The sequence below is a fragment of the Musca autumnalis genome, unplaced genomic scaffold (genome assembly GCF_047663935.1).
Source record: "Musca autumnalis isolate F117 unplaced genomic scaffold, ASM4766393v1 scaffold_1, whole genome shotgun sequence".
Classification (NCBI taxonomy): Eukaryota; Metazoa; Arthropoda; class Insecta; order Diptera; family Muscidae; genus Musca; species Musca autumnalis.
Window position 1 is genome coordinate 277,597,000 of NW_027411644.1, and position 15,040 is coordinate 277,612,039.

The following is a 15,040-nucleotide window of genomic DNA, read 5'->3' on the forward strand; positions in this document are numbered from 1 at the left end:
TTCAACCATCGATGGATGACTATGATAAGCAACAGTATTTTAAACCTATTGAGTAGCCTAGTTTCCTTAAAAATCGATGTTGGGTGTTCCTTTCCTCTAAAGGGATTAGTTTATTAGGCCTCCGATTAGTAAGAAAGTCCCTAGGAACTGTGTATTGTATTATAATGATATTTTACCTAGAAATGTTTATAACATTTAAAGCGTTGGGATTAATAGCTTAGTTTTAAGATTTAGATTTTTTAGATTCTCTAAGTAATTTTTTGAGTTACCGACAAAAATCGGTATTCGGTAAATGATGAATGAAAAGTTTAAATAAAATTTGGCAACACTCTTGCTATATGCAGAAATTAACGACCACTTTATTGGTCGCTAAATTGCTGAAAAATACCATTAATTACAGAAATTATAATCAATTTAATTTTACCGGTTTTTTCAGTAACGCAAAAAAATGAGTTGAAGAATCGCACTTCTTGTATAATTATACCACCAATAGATTTAAATTCCATTGTCTTATAGTACGGGCTACAAAGTTTATATCCTTGAAAAGAAAACTATGAAAAAATATACACCAATTATAGAGAAGTTTTAAACTTCCTGTGTACTGGAAATGTCACCTAAATTACGCTGAAGGAGTAAAATTGAGAAGTAAATTTGGTAACCAGGAAAGCTGCTTAAAATTGTCACAACGCGTGATATTTGCTTCACATGAATTCGTTTAGTTAAGATATCAGGATATTATCTAGTAAACGTCCGATATTAATGATTTTAACTTACAAAATTATGTGTTTTTGTGACTACTCGGTAATCCGGACAATTCGATAATCCGGACATGGCCGAAACATGTGGTGTCCGGATTATCGAGACTATACTGTACATATTTCAAATGGTGATGTGCAAAATAATTTGTAAATTTTTGTCTGTTTTAAGTGGTTATGGCATTAAGGGGTTAATGGTTTACAAAATCGAAAACATTTTTATTTGCTCATTTCAAAGTTTAGGTAGAACAGAATATATTGCATAAATTTTCGAGTCGATCGAAAAAAAAATAGCTGAGATATGAGCGTTAGAAAGAGGAAATTCATTGTGAATTATATGTAACATCGAAGTTTGAAACGCGTTTTTCTCAACATTTCATTTTGGAATGCGTTGCCCACTGTAGCTCGAAAACGTATGATTCGATCTTTATATGTTTTTGTGGGATTAATATACATATAAAATGTTTGTACTTATGCGATAGACTTTTTCAAAGAAAATTTTTGAAGGATTTATGGCGAGAAAACTATAATTTTTTTAGTTCAAATCGAAGTTTTGATTTTGACAATTCACAATTTTTTTTAAAAATTGATATTTTTAAATTTCGTTTCTCTTAAGTACAAGACTATTATGTTCCTAATGATCCCACAAAATCATATGCTGATCGGTTTATTCGTTTCCGAGCTACAGTGGGCACCGCAAACTGCTTTAATAAAAACAGTGTTTCGTAGGCGGCCTTTTATCACAACACTGTGCAATATTTTTCAACAAAAAAAAAACCGATCAAGGTGTGATCTATTAGATATTAATAAAATTTTCTAAAAAAATTGTTAGATTTCTTGTAAAAAATTCATGAAAAATTTCGTTTTTAGTGTTCAATAAATGGCCATAACCCCTTAAGCATGCTACCTTCCGTAGCTGATATTTCGAACTGAAAAGAATTAAATCAGCAGAAAGCGCGAACAGTACAAGTTAAAAAATTCTTTAAGGGAATTCAATATTATATTTGACAAAGAAAAGAATATCTGGTATCCTGACAAAGTCGCCTAAGTCGATTTTGAGTGTCAATTTTGAGTTATCTGCACCAGGGTGTCGTTTTTGGGTGCTTGGGTGAGAATGGACAGTTCTGAGATAATTTTCTTTAAAAATACTTGTATTTGCCATTTGATAAACATATTAGCTGCCTTTTAAAATAAAACTACATAAGTGAAATACTGAGCTTTATCTTAAAAAAATATCCGAATATTTTTTAAGTTTTTTTAAGTCTACAATTTAAATTTTTTTTAGTAAATTAAATACAATTTTTTCATTCAGAAACTACTAAAATCGACCAATTTCAAAAATTGCCAAAAAATTATTTTTGCTATCTGACGAAGTTGATATGCACAGAAATATTCTTCTTTCAATTGTGTAAAACACGTTAAGCCTCTATTTGCTATTTCATCGATCATTGCCTACCTAACACCAACATGGGCACAGACCAAACTAACAAAAAAAAACCAATTGCTTCCTTCTACTGTTTCAAATCACCTTGAAATCAGAGAAACCCGCTACGAACAAGACTTATGGAAGCCACCGAAAATAATTTAGCCATTTATTGTTTAAAAATAAACGCTTAATTGAGCATTCAATGTTCAAGTTGCTAATAAAAATGGTGGAACGTATCACATTCCCTCTAACAGAAGCAAAAACACCGTAGAACACAAATAGTTTGGCGTTCCTTGTATAAAAGATGCCACGTTTATTCAATAAACACCCATAGCCAATGGCTTGCCGGACGAGAGTACTTCATCTTATACTAGTTTCTGCCATTGAGAATGTCTGTTTATCCCCGGACAAATTGATGTAGTTTATTGTTTTCTCAGTTTCTGCTTTATTACTTGTTTTCCTTTCTTTGGTTTATTGCTACTTCATACATTGGAAAGTAGTGAGGGAAGAAGAAGAGATTGTGATGAGCCTAATTAAATTAATTACTCAATAGTTGTTGTTGTTCTTGTGATGTAAACAATAGCAAGTATTAGTTGAGGCAAAACAAACTTGTAGTTAGCATTATATATCTTTCCAAAATTCAAAGGGAATGTCTGTCTCTCTTATAGGTAGTTTTGCTACAACATGATGAACAAGTGTTCAATTGCCATGTTTTATGTTAAAGTTTTGATGTTGTTGTTTTTTGTTTTTGTTCTTGTATTACAATTAGTTATATTTGTTTACTTACATAAAAAATCGAAGGGGATTAATTACAATTAAGTGCAAAACCATTGGAAGGACTTCTACAGATAGACGACCATAATAAGGTATTCTCTCTGAGAAATGTTTCTAATTAAAACTCCTCCGAAAGGTACTTAGAGAAATTTTTAACATTTAAATTTTTTACAGATTATTTTCCCACAAAAAATTCTTAAAAAGGTTCCATAGAATATTTTATTAAAACTGTGAAGATACAATGAAATCATACAAATCACAAAATAAATCATATCCAAGTCCACCAAATTTCCCACAGAGGACCAGAAGGTTATCTTATAAAAGATATAAAAGTATTTCCGAAAAGTCTTGCGCTTGTGAGGGAGGTACCCAAAGAAGTGGACCGATGTAGTCCATATTCGAACCTGATCTATGTCTGGTAGAAGTATTACGATGTACAAAGTCTTAACCAAATATTTGGAATTTTTGTCTAAAACCATTATTTGAATGAGGCACATTTGGGCCGTAACCACATGATTTCTAGTTTTTTCGGTAATGGTGAGGTAATACCTACATATTATTGACATTAGGTTTGTGCCTATGATAGCTATGTCAGGGTGACAAAACTAGCTATAAGATCCTCATTTGTTTTGAATACATTATCCAAATAAGTTTACATCTTCGCTGTCTCTTGCGTGTGGTAATACCGATATTCTCACAATTTTATCCAACTATGGAAATGTAATGATTTGGTTACACAGGTGCCATCTAGCTAAGAATAGAGAAACATGTTCGTTTGTGCTAAAGAGTGGTCTGAGTCGAGGGTATTTTAAATATCAATTACTAAATTGTCTAGGATGCCCGGTATTTTGTGAGAAGAGTTTTTGGCCTTTATTGAAAAAACGTGCATTGTATTCTATGAAATGACGAAAGGTCTGCTGTAAGAGAAACAAAAGGTTTTCTATGGTATTCAGTGTATATGTATGTGTCAATTTATTGTTATAGGAAATATAAACCCGGATTTTAAAATTGGCAAAGATCGTATGAGTTTATTTATGGGAATATAATCCGTACGTTGCATACGGGTATTAGTGAACAATTGCATTAAAATAGTTCGTCGAATGATTGATCGTGTTATCCCCCTGTTACTGGGCGATTGAGTAGCTGTCATAGAAATAAAGTTTAGGTCATGTTTATATTATAGCCTTTTGCAGGGTTGACCTTCTTTATGAGGATTTATTTGAAATATAAGCATTGACATTTGAAATCCAGTGGGTTTGTTAAACTCGGTTATATATAAACGTACTATTAGGTCGATAATTGGTATGTCAATACATAACAGGATAATATTTTTAAAACAAATGAAGATCTTGCCCTATTTGCCACTTTATTGCTAGTTTTGTCGGTAATGGTGAGGTAATGTCTTCTACCGACATTAGGTTTGTGTCTATGATAGTTAGCTATATACAGTCGACTCCGCTTTACTGAAACGAAAAAAAATCTGCATGTTCGTTTCAGTTATCCGAAGTTTGCGCTTAAGCGGAATTCGGATAACTGTAATGTTTTTCAATAATCCGAACTTCGCATAAGTGAAATTTTTTGCAGGAATCCGAACTTCGGATAAGTGAAATTTTTCCAATCCATAGTATAAAAATAAATAAATTAAAAGATTAATAAATAAATTAAAAGAATCAAAATGATAACAAATTTAATTCGTTATGAAGATAGTATGATTCGATCTTTCGACATCGTTTGCAGAATAATGCTGAGTAGACATATGCGTTATCTGCAGAATATTCTAATCTTCTGCTATATATTTTAAAGAGTTGTGCCTAGCAAATCTTTAGCTTCGTCTGTATCAGTAGAACTTTTCCGCCCTTAAAGTTTATGAAATAAATATTATCTCGCATCTTCCACCTTTCGAGCCAACCATTCGATGGTTTAAACTCAACAATTTATACAAATCCAGCAACTTCTTGTAATCGACTAAGGTCTTTGCATGTACTGTAGAGTAAAGGAACAACATCCAGTAACAATTCGTAAAATTTTTGAGTAAAATAAATAAAGTCATCTATATCGATTTATTGAAAAATAGTCTTAAATTTCAGTAAAGCGGAGTCATTTCAATGTCAAGTGCATTAATTGACGTTAATGGCATTTCAGTTATCCGATATTTGCAGTTATGCGGAGTAAATAGCAAGAAAATGACCTAAAAATCTAACGGTGCTGGAACTCGATTTCATTTATCCGATATTTTCCAGTAAAGCTACTTACAGTAAAGCGTTAGTGGAAAATAGAGGGAGATCCTCATATATCTTTAATATATTATTTAAATACGGTTTAGGTCTTAATTATCTCTTCGAGTGTGATACAAGAGCGTAACCGTATTTTAATAATATATTCCTCTATTTGCCAAAATATAGCTAATTGTGTCACCTTGTCTAGGATAACTAGGCGTTTACACCAGACAATTTGTCTTCAAATACAACTCTGATTTACTAACACATACATACATTTTGCGACTGTCTCCCAACTGTCCATCATTTTTTCACATACGGTGGGGTTGACAAATTTTTGATATTTTTGTAAAAATATGCGAGATAATATTTGAAATGTGTTGAAAACAAAAGAACATGAACAAAAATAAAGGTCCTGTTTCTCTAAGACGATTCGAATTCAAATTCGTTCGAATTCCAACCAAACTCCTGTTGTAGAAAATTTAGGTTTGATTGAAAACGCAAATAAAGCAAATATTTTTCAACAAACTGAAGTTTGGTAGTAGTTCGAACGAATTTGAATTCGAATCGTCGAAGAATTTTATTCATTCATTTTACAACTGTTTTTGCAGTTGTCTGTACGCCTAATATTTAATATATAGCTCTGTAAGACGATAAATGTAGAAAATATAAAACTGCCTTTGAACGCAATGCCATCAGTAGTGGTGTATGGTCATTTTTGCAAACTCCCATTAAAATAGTTTGTGGAATGGCTACCAATGTTATCACCCTGTGACAGGGTGACTCAGTAGCGATGTTAAGCCGACATCGGAACCAACGTTTATTTAAAGTTGGCCGTTTTTACACTGTGGGGCGTTGACGCTGAAATATCAAATTCATTTGAAATACATACATATGTATGCCGCACAGTGGCTCAGAATCGTTTTTTCCTGGTCAAACTCTGATATTTTTATAAATCTTTTCAGATAACACTTTCAGGTTTCCGACACATTAGTTAAATCGAAGATTTTCATTCATAATTTTACAACTGTTTTTGCAGTTGTCTGGACGCTTACGTCCAACAGACAAGTTTTGGTTTTTGACAATCAATACATGTACTCAACTGTCCTGCCATGTGTAAACGCAGGGTAACGACTGGTATTTTGTGTGGAGTCCTTCTTGTCTTCATTGAGAAAACATTGTGGTCTTCGATGAGAAGGTCATGTATTTGTATTGTCTTCTAATGCAAAAAATGCAAATGATCATTCATGATCATCTACGAAAAGCCTACGTACCTTCAAAAAGTATCCATACTTGTCCTTTTCAATGGCCGTTTTACGAAAAGATTTCTTCTCCAAACCATGTGGATAACCCTTCCTCTCGCATTGGCCACAAAGTGAGTAACATTTAACCACTAACCACTGGCCAATAAGCCATTCACATCATCGGTAGTAGTAAATCACAAACAATTTCTCTTCAATGCTGTTTAATTGTATTTTGTTCATTTATTTGATTAACAATCTCCTTGGTGGCATGATATTATTCACAGCATGACCCATAAATAACGATGACTTCCATTACCGTTGCTGTTTTTTTTTTTTTCATTTCAAAAGGAAAACAGGATGTTTCAATTTATCAGCGGCACTAAATCGTTGTTGGGCCAACCACCAAGGCTAGCAGTTCGCTTAGCCATTTCTGTTGGTATCTTTGTTTATGGTTTTCTTTGATCACTTCTTCCGCCATACTTCTTTCGCATTGTTAGCCCAAGGTGGATGTGAGGGTGTTGGGGCCTCCATTGTTGTTATTCTTGTGTCATCGCTAATTGGATTTACTTATCGGCTGAGCTCAATCTCAATTTCACAATAAATGAGTTGTGTTGCGTTGTTTCTTTTAACTCTGGGAAATAAAAACAAGGGAAAACAGGAGAAACACACACATCCTATGATCTATTTTCCGTTACTTGGCCTTTTATCCATTTTAATCTCTATTTTTTCCTGTTAATGTTACCATTGGCGGCATAGAGATGATATGTTAGTTTTGTTTAAAGTAATAGGTATCCCACAGAACTCAATATTGTTGTTATACATTCCATGGAAAGAATAATATTTTCCAAAGGCAAGATGGTTGCCATGTAGTGTAGGGGGTTTGTGGATCTCCGTTATTTTTGTTGGCAATTATCGCTGTTTAACTTAAATCTCCAAAGATAAGATTTTGTTTTGTCAACTGTTCGTAGGATGGCTTCCGGTAAAACAAACACAACTTGCTATTTAGTTTAAGTGTGTGCCTATGTTTGCGTGTGTGTGTGTGTAACATACATGCGAATATGAACGATATGTATCAATGTATCCATCCTGTAAAAGCCAACAATAATAATTCGTAGAAATGTTTATGGCAATATCCCTTTGCCATTGAGGCAAATGAATTATCCTGGGAATCAAACCAATTTTATGGACTTTCTGTTTTGCTTCAACTACTTTCCTAATTGGCTAGCATTAATTGTAATCAATTCCGAATTGTTATTACTCTTCCAATAACACTGGACCTTGGCTATGGAGTTATTAATTAGTAGGTTGTCGTCTTGATAACTGTTGTATGTATCGCCATGGAATTGTTTATTAGTTATTAGCAATCAAGCTGAACATTGCTTATTGCTGCTGAGCATAGATTTGTTGGGCACCCAACTACCAGTGAGTGGAAGGACAGAGACGCATAATTTATGTGTAGAAGCCACTTACATTGTGATAATATTGAGAAGCACGATGAAGATATATGTAGCTGTGTTAGCCACAAGGAAGAGGAATAAATATGAAAAATACCTCAGTTGGAGTGGGTGCTTGATTTTGTTTTAAGAATGCTGACATGGCAACTCAACAAATAAGCTGTTAAATTCTTAAACTACAAACAGATTAAAACCGTAAAAGCATCATTCAAATCTGTCAGTCTAAATTTGTTGCAAACAGATCCTGAAAATAATAACTTCGAAAAAAATGATAAACTTTTGTTTTGAAAACCACAAATGAGGAACAATCAACCTCCAAATAAAACATTTCCCATCACTGACATCATTACTTCTAACACACATTGAACCTACATAAATCAGAATAACTAATTTTAGCGATGTTACTAATTGTCTGTCATGTACTTGACGCATTTCGGCAAAACAAACATACACCCACGAAACAGACACTCACATCACAATTCAAATACCGACATGTGTCGAGTATTTCAATGAATGTGAATATATGAGGGTGGATTACTATTTGAGACTTTAGAAAAAATAAAAAAAACAATATATAGGAAAGGTATGTAGGACAAACCAATGAAATTCTTATTCTTCAGTAAATATTTATATAGAGGGAGATATATTATTGAAATAAAAATATTCAAACCCTTTTTATGTGGCATTAATTTATAGCCCTGTTAGGCTCTAAATGGGGAAAATATAAAACTGCCTTTGAACACAATGACATCAGTAGGTGGTGTATGGTCATTGTTGGAAAAATCCCATTACAATAGTTTGTGAATAGCTGGCAGTGTTATCACCCTGTGACAGGGCGACTCAGTAGCCATCTTAAGCCGACATCAGAACCAACGTTTATTTAAAGTTGGCCGTTCTTACACTGTGGGGCATTGACGCTGAAATATCAAATTCATTTGAAATATGTATGCCGGCAAACAGATTAAAGAGTACTTTTGTATAAAATTGTAGAATCTAAAAAGGTTTAATTAATAATAAAACCTACAGTTTTCGAAATACATAAGTTTCAAATAATCACGCCATTGCATTTTCTATATTGCGTGACTGATATCTCTGGAACCATAGCTCCTATGTCGATCACTAAGAGACAGATTTCGGAATTTTGAGATGATCAAAAACCAAAAAAAATTCCCCACATTTGACGTTTGATACCGAATAATTATACCCTCCGCACTTATGCTAACGAGGGTATATACACTTTCATACGGGCAAAAAGTGCCTCGTCGAAATAATGGTTTTAGACCCCCAAGTATGTTTGGACGAAATGTGCTTCAGAAAATTTGGAGTCGATTTAGCAATGTCCGTCCGTCTGGCTGGCTGGTGCGCACGATAACTCTCCAACGGATGAACCGATTTGGTCTAAAATTTGGCTATCGTAATATTTTGTACAAGCTTAGTTTAAGTTCGAAGATGGGTTATATCGGTCCACTTCTTCCGGTACCTCCCCCACAAAAGTTCGGAAATGTTCGGACAATTTGTGCGCACTATAACTCTTGAAGGTAGTAACCGATTATGTCCATACTTTGCACATCGTCAAATTTCAACCAGACTTAGATGAGGTTCTAGTGTGGACTCAATCGGTCCACTCCTTCGGGTACCTCCCACACAAATTTCGGAAAAGCTAAGTTTAGGACCTGTTCTCGAATCGCTTTGTTTTTTGTTGTAGCAAATTGTATTCTCTGCCCCGCTTACGACGGAACATGTCTCATTAGGGGCAAGTCCATACTTCCTGAGAAAATAGCCTGAAAATGCAAAAAGCCGTACGACACCGTGTGTAGTGGTTGGAGCGCAAGACAACTCTCGAACGGATCAACCGATTTGGTCCAATATTTAGCCTTCGTAATATTTTGTCCAAAAATACATTTAGTTCGAATATAAGCCATATCGGTCCACTCCTTCAGGTACCTCCCCCACCAAAGTTGAAGGGAGTGACCGATTTAATCCATACTTTGCACATCCTAATATATCTACCAGATATAGATCTCCTCCTTCTGGTACCTCTCACACAAAATTTCGGATAAGTTCACTTTAAGACCTGCTCTGGAATCACTATGATTAGTGTTGAAGCGATTTGCATACACAAAAGTTCAACATTTGTGTCTTAGTGCAGTTAATTCCTAATCAACATTTTTGTCGGCAAGTTCAAATGTCCAAAAAGGGCCACAAAATTCAGAAGACACCTTAAATACATTCGATCTGTCCGTAGGTGAAAGTTTCACTTCACATTGGCTGAGGGTATATATCTGTCGGCAAAGCCGACTGACACTTTTTCACTTATTGCATCAAATTTTACAATCTAAAAGGTTTTATTTAATAATAAAACCTACAGTTTTCTAAATAATTTTAAAACAATGATTCCACGAGTAGAATTGTTTACATTTTCTATATTGCGCGACTCATATCTAGTTCCTATGTCGATCATTAAAACGCCGATTTCGTAATGTTGTGATATGATAAAAAAAACCAAAAAAAATCCCAAATTTGACCTTTTATCCCCAATAATGTTTTATAAATAATATATTCAACACAAATAAAGATTTTCCTCTATTAATCACTAGACTATCAGTATTTTCGGTAGTGGTGTGGCCGACCTTAGGTTTGTGTCGAAAATATCCACAGAATCGCCCTGTCACAGGGTGATAAATAAAACTAGCAACCTAGTGGCAAATAGAGGAAGATATTAATTTTTTATTTTTCTTGCATTTTCACTGTTCCCTCGAACTATTTTAATGGAATTTCCACTTATGTCCATGGAATTATTTTGGGCCTGTTTCACTGTGTCGAAAGAAAATAATTGCGAAAAAAAAAACACCTAAACTTTGGTTTTCATGGCAATACTGACTTTGTGTTTTGTTTAAAACAACTAAAAAATTTAAAAATCATACACCAGTTTAGTTGTTATTTTCTCGTTTTCATTTTCGTTCGACATAGTGAAACAGGCTGTTTATTGCCTTAAAGAAGCTTGCACGATCATTGCCAATGAGCAACGAAAGGTTTACATTTCCAACAGGGCTTGAGTCATATTAATCAAACTATCAATATTAATCAAACTCATCAGAGGAAAACATATTCCACTGCCTCCTTCGGTGGTTTATACCAAAACTTTGAATAACCAGTCACTGCATATCTCTATACGATTCTCTTCGGTTTCGACCTTGCAGGAGAATGCTATTTCATTAACTTTGTCAGTTTTACATTTCAAACATTGTTAATTTCAATTGTGTACTTCATTCTGACTGCAGTTTAGAGTCGGTGTTGGCTACTCTGATATTTTTCAAGTTGCAAATTTGTCGATATGTATCAATAAGTAACTTAATCCGACCCCAAGTAATAAAGAAGTTGTCGAACCCAAAAAAAAAAAACAGAATTCAACAGTCAATTTCGGCAATTCAGTTCTTTGTGTGTTAAAGCTGAATTAAGCAGCAGACATTCTGATGCTGAAATGAGTTATGTGTTTTGTATGACTTGTGAAATAAAGTTACTAGGCGTGCTTCAACATTATAAATACTTATCGAGAGTAGAATATCAATTCGACAATATTGGCGCCATCTAGTGATAAATAGCTGAATATCTTCATTTGAGGTGAATATATTATTGTCTTGTGATGTGCGTCTTGGATAAAAACTGAGTCACTCTGTGATGGAGTGACCACACTAGCAGTTATTCCCAACGGGTTTTACACTGATGCTCATATACACCCTACTACTACTACTAGCATCTGTAGGGCAGTGTTCCGATCGCGATAGGTTGAACTAAATTGTCTAATAGCATATTAACATCAAAATGGTTGCCACCATATGCCTAAATATTCTATTAGCCCTTGTCTATTTTGCTTCAAAGCTCATCTGCTGAAGGGAAATAAATGCTTACATACTTTCACAGATAAAGTTGCTCTAGTCTGTACTTAAAGCCGAACGGCTTACTCGACTGAACCAAGCATTGAAATGAGTTCCCATATTTGAGCTTCCCGTTGAAATGTTTTTCTTCCCCTTGTGTTAAAAAGCTCGCAAAGGGATTATATTCAAACAGATTTTTCATAATCAGTGTAATATGTGTAATGTGACATTTTTGGCTATGACATTTTCGGAGTAAATCTGGGACAGGTGCCTTTTTTTAAGATTATTCCAACAAAAATTGTGTTCGCTTTCTTCAGCTTATTTAGTATGGTTCAACGCCATGTACTTTTTGGGCGCCCTGGCGCTGCTTCCTTGAGGGTTCCATTCCAATGTCACCCTAGAAATGGTTTTGTGTGGTTTTCGCAATATATGACTTATCCATTTCCTCTTTCTGCTTGCAATCTGCCGGGCGATCGGTTCTCCAGTTGCCATCTGCTGTAGTGCAGTGTTTGTGATTTTAGTGGGCCTAAATATTTTGCTTATTATCAGGAGGCATTTGTTCATTTGTGTTCTTGTGTTTGTTATGGACCATGTTTCGATCCGTAAAGCAATGTAGATTTCACACAGGCAAAAAAGTAACGAATATTTGTTTTGTAAGATATCTGGCTTGATCGCCAGGTTTAGTTGAGTCTTCCGAATGCCGATCTAGTTTTATAATTCACTACGTCATTATCTGCTGACATATTGACCCTGAGATAGCAAAAGTGTTCATTCCTTTATCGGTGGTTGAACGTATAGAGGTATCGAAAAAAGAATTAAATTTGCTGAACATAAATTATTAGCGGCAAGACAAGATGCGACTCGTTAATAAGGTGTATGCGTTCGCTACTTCAATCGTTGGAACTTGTGTCTTATCCCATCTTAACATAAAAGTGGACCGACTAGCAGCAATGGCGATCTCCAGCGACAAATTATCATAATACGGTTTGTGTCTTCGATAAAAAGAACAACATTTGCCGACCTTAGAGTTGTGTTTATTATAACGATTGAATCACCCTATCATAGTGCGAACCATTCAAATTGTTATCATCATTCTTTTATCGATGGTTGGACGATAGATGTGTCGATAAAACAATTAAACAGTTGAACAAAAATGATTAGCGGCAAGACAGGATGCGACTCGCTAATAAGGTGTGTGCATTCGCTACTCCAATAATGGGAACATGTGTCTTATCCCATCCTAACATGAAAGTAGACCGACTAGCAGCAAAAGCGACCTTCAGAGATAAATTATTATAATACGATTTGTGTCTTCGATAAAAGGAACAACGTTTGCCGACCTTAGGGTTGTGTCTATAATAACGATTGAATCAACCTATCATAGTGCGAACCATTCAAATGGGATTTTGCAAGGATGCGCATATACTCCCTACTCGCATTTTAAACACTAATTAACGGGGCACTGGCCTGCAGTAAATGATCAACTGGTGTTTATCACTCTACTTTGTATTTTGTTGGTATATATTTGTGCATATGTATGTATATTAGTAGAATTTTGTGAGTCACCTTAATAAACATCTGCCAACTGTATTTTCGCAAAAGTCTGATTGTTAAAACCGCGTTCAGATACACTCCTTGATATAAATATTACCACACAGCCGGCCGCCCATTATTGTGGCCCGCATTTACCAACATTTATTTTACCCAAATTCAAACATTCAAAACAAAAAGTGTCTGTCTGGCTACGGGTTTATTTGTGGCAAAGAAAAAAAAATTAGAGCACAAGGAATGAGAACGGGAATTATGTGGGAAATGTGTGGATGTATAGTTCCATTTGAAGTGGGACTAAATGAATGTGAGTGCGTGTGTTTTTCTTATAACCACAAAACAGATTATGTTTATTGTACTTTTGTGACTCATTTCCGTAGCAAACAGAAAAAAAATGTTAATAGTATTTGCAAAACACCGTGAAGTATGCATTAATTTTAATGATTTACGTTTTGAGTGTGTGTGTATGTGAGGATTTGATTTTGTCAACACACTCAAACGCGTGTATTAGTCCCAGCCAGCAATTGGGAGTGAGTGAGTCACTTCCTCTATCAGAAGTAATCGCTTTCTGAACTTCTATTCTAGAAAATAGCGATCCTTTATCATTTTACAATAACAATTGCATTGCTGTCCCTTTTTGAACTTCTTGAATAACTACCTAGTGTCAGAAAAGGAGATCGAAATTCTATTATTGATTGTTTACACAAACAATGTCTACTACTTACGACTATCGCGTGGGCAGACACTTTTTCTGGTCAATGCAGACACTTCTATTGTTTACGTTCATTTGAGGCGTGTACAACCTTAAACTAATATAAGACTTTAGTCTATCTGGTGTTTATAAGGTACGGTGGTGCAGTGGTAAGCATGTTCGCTTTGCATTCTTAAGGTCATGGGTTTGACTCCCAGGCCACGCAACATAACATTTTTAAAAGTACAAAAATTAATGAAGATGGCAATTTCATCTAAGGATAGTTCTTTAAAAACGTATGTAATTTGGAACATTAATTAGAATAGTAAAAAAATAAAAATTAAAAGAATAACAACAGATAAAATGAAAAACGAAAAAAAATGTTTTTTTTTCGTCACAACCAATTTTATCGCTAAAAGTACTTCTAGGAAGTCTCGAAAGCGGCATTCACAAGTAGTGTCGTGGACGTGGTTCATTTCTTCCCGAACGGTGTGCCTACCTCAATTAGAATGCGAGATCGCGGATGTGTATTTCTATCGCCTGGGAGTGACTGCTTCGGGTAATGGGCGATAAAAAATGCTTGCTGGGGTGGGATGTGTATGTGGGTGATGATAATACATAGATAGGGAAATGAGATTAGTGGGAGTGATGATTGTGTCTGTGATTTGTAAGTGACAGTTTTACTTTTATTTCCGTGTGGGTTTGTTGTAGTAATTTAAATGTTAAGAGGAAGAAGATTTCGCCCTCATTTCCCATTTTATGGAATTGTTCAAATCTTTGTTTGGAAACCATTGACACTTAAGGTGTGATAAAATATAATTGCTATTGTCATAGAGGTAAGGGAAAAATCTCGTAAAATTCTCTAATAAAATATATGTGATAAAAGTTTTTCACTACTGACTTCGTTATTTATTCAAGGAAATTTGTGAAAACTTTCTCTTTGTCCAATAACATTGGGGCTTGTTGAGGGGCTAAAGGATTAAAAAGAAATCTTAAAAAACTACATCAAGAAAATTTCGCCCTCATTTCCATTTTATGGAATTGTTAAATTCTTTGT

The 15,040-nt window shown here is 34.6% G+C and overlaps 1 protein-coding gene across 10 annotated transcripts in view; it reads left to right on the forward strand.

The window, feature by feature from the left end:
• side (motor axon guidance molcule sidestep) overlaps window positions 1–15,040 on the forward strand; it is a 704,399-nt gene that overhangs the window by 653,902 nt on the left and 35,457 nt on the right. The window lies entirely within an intron of this gene.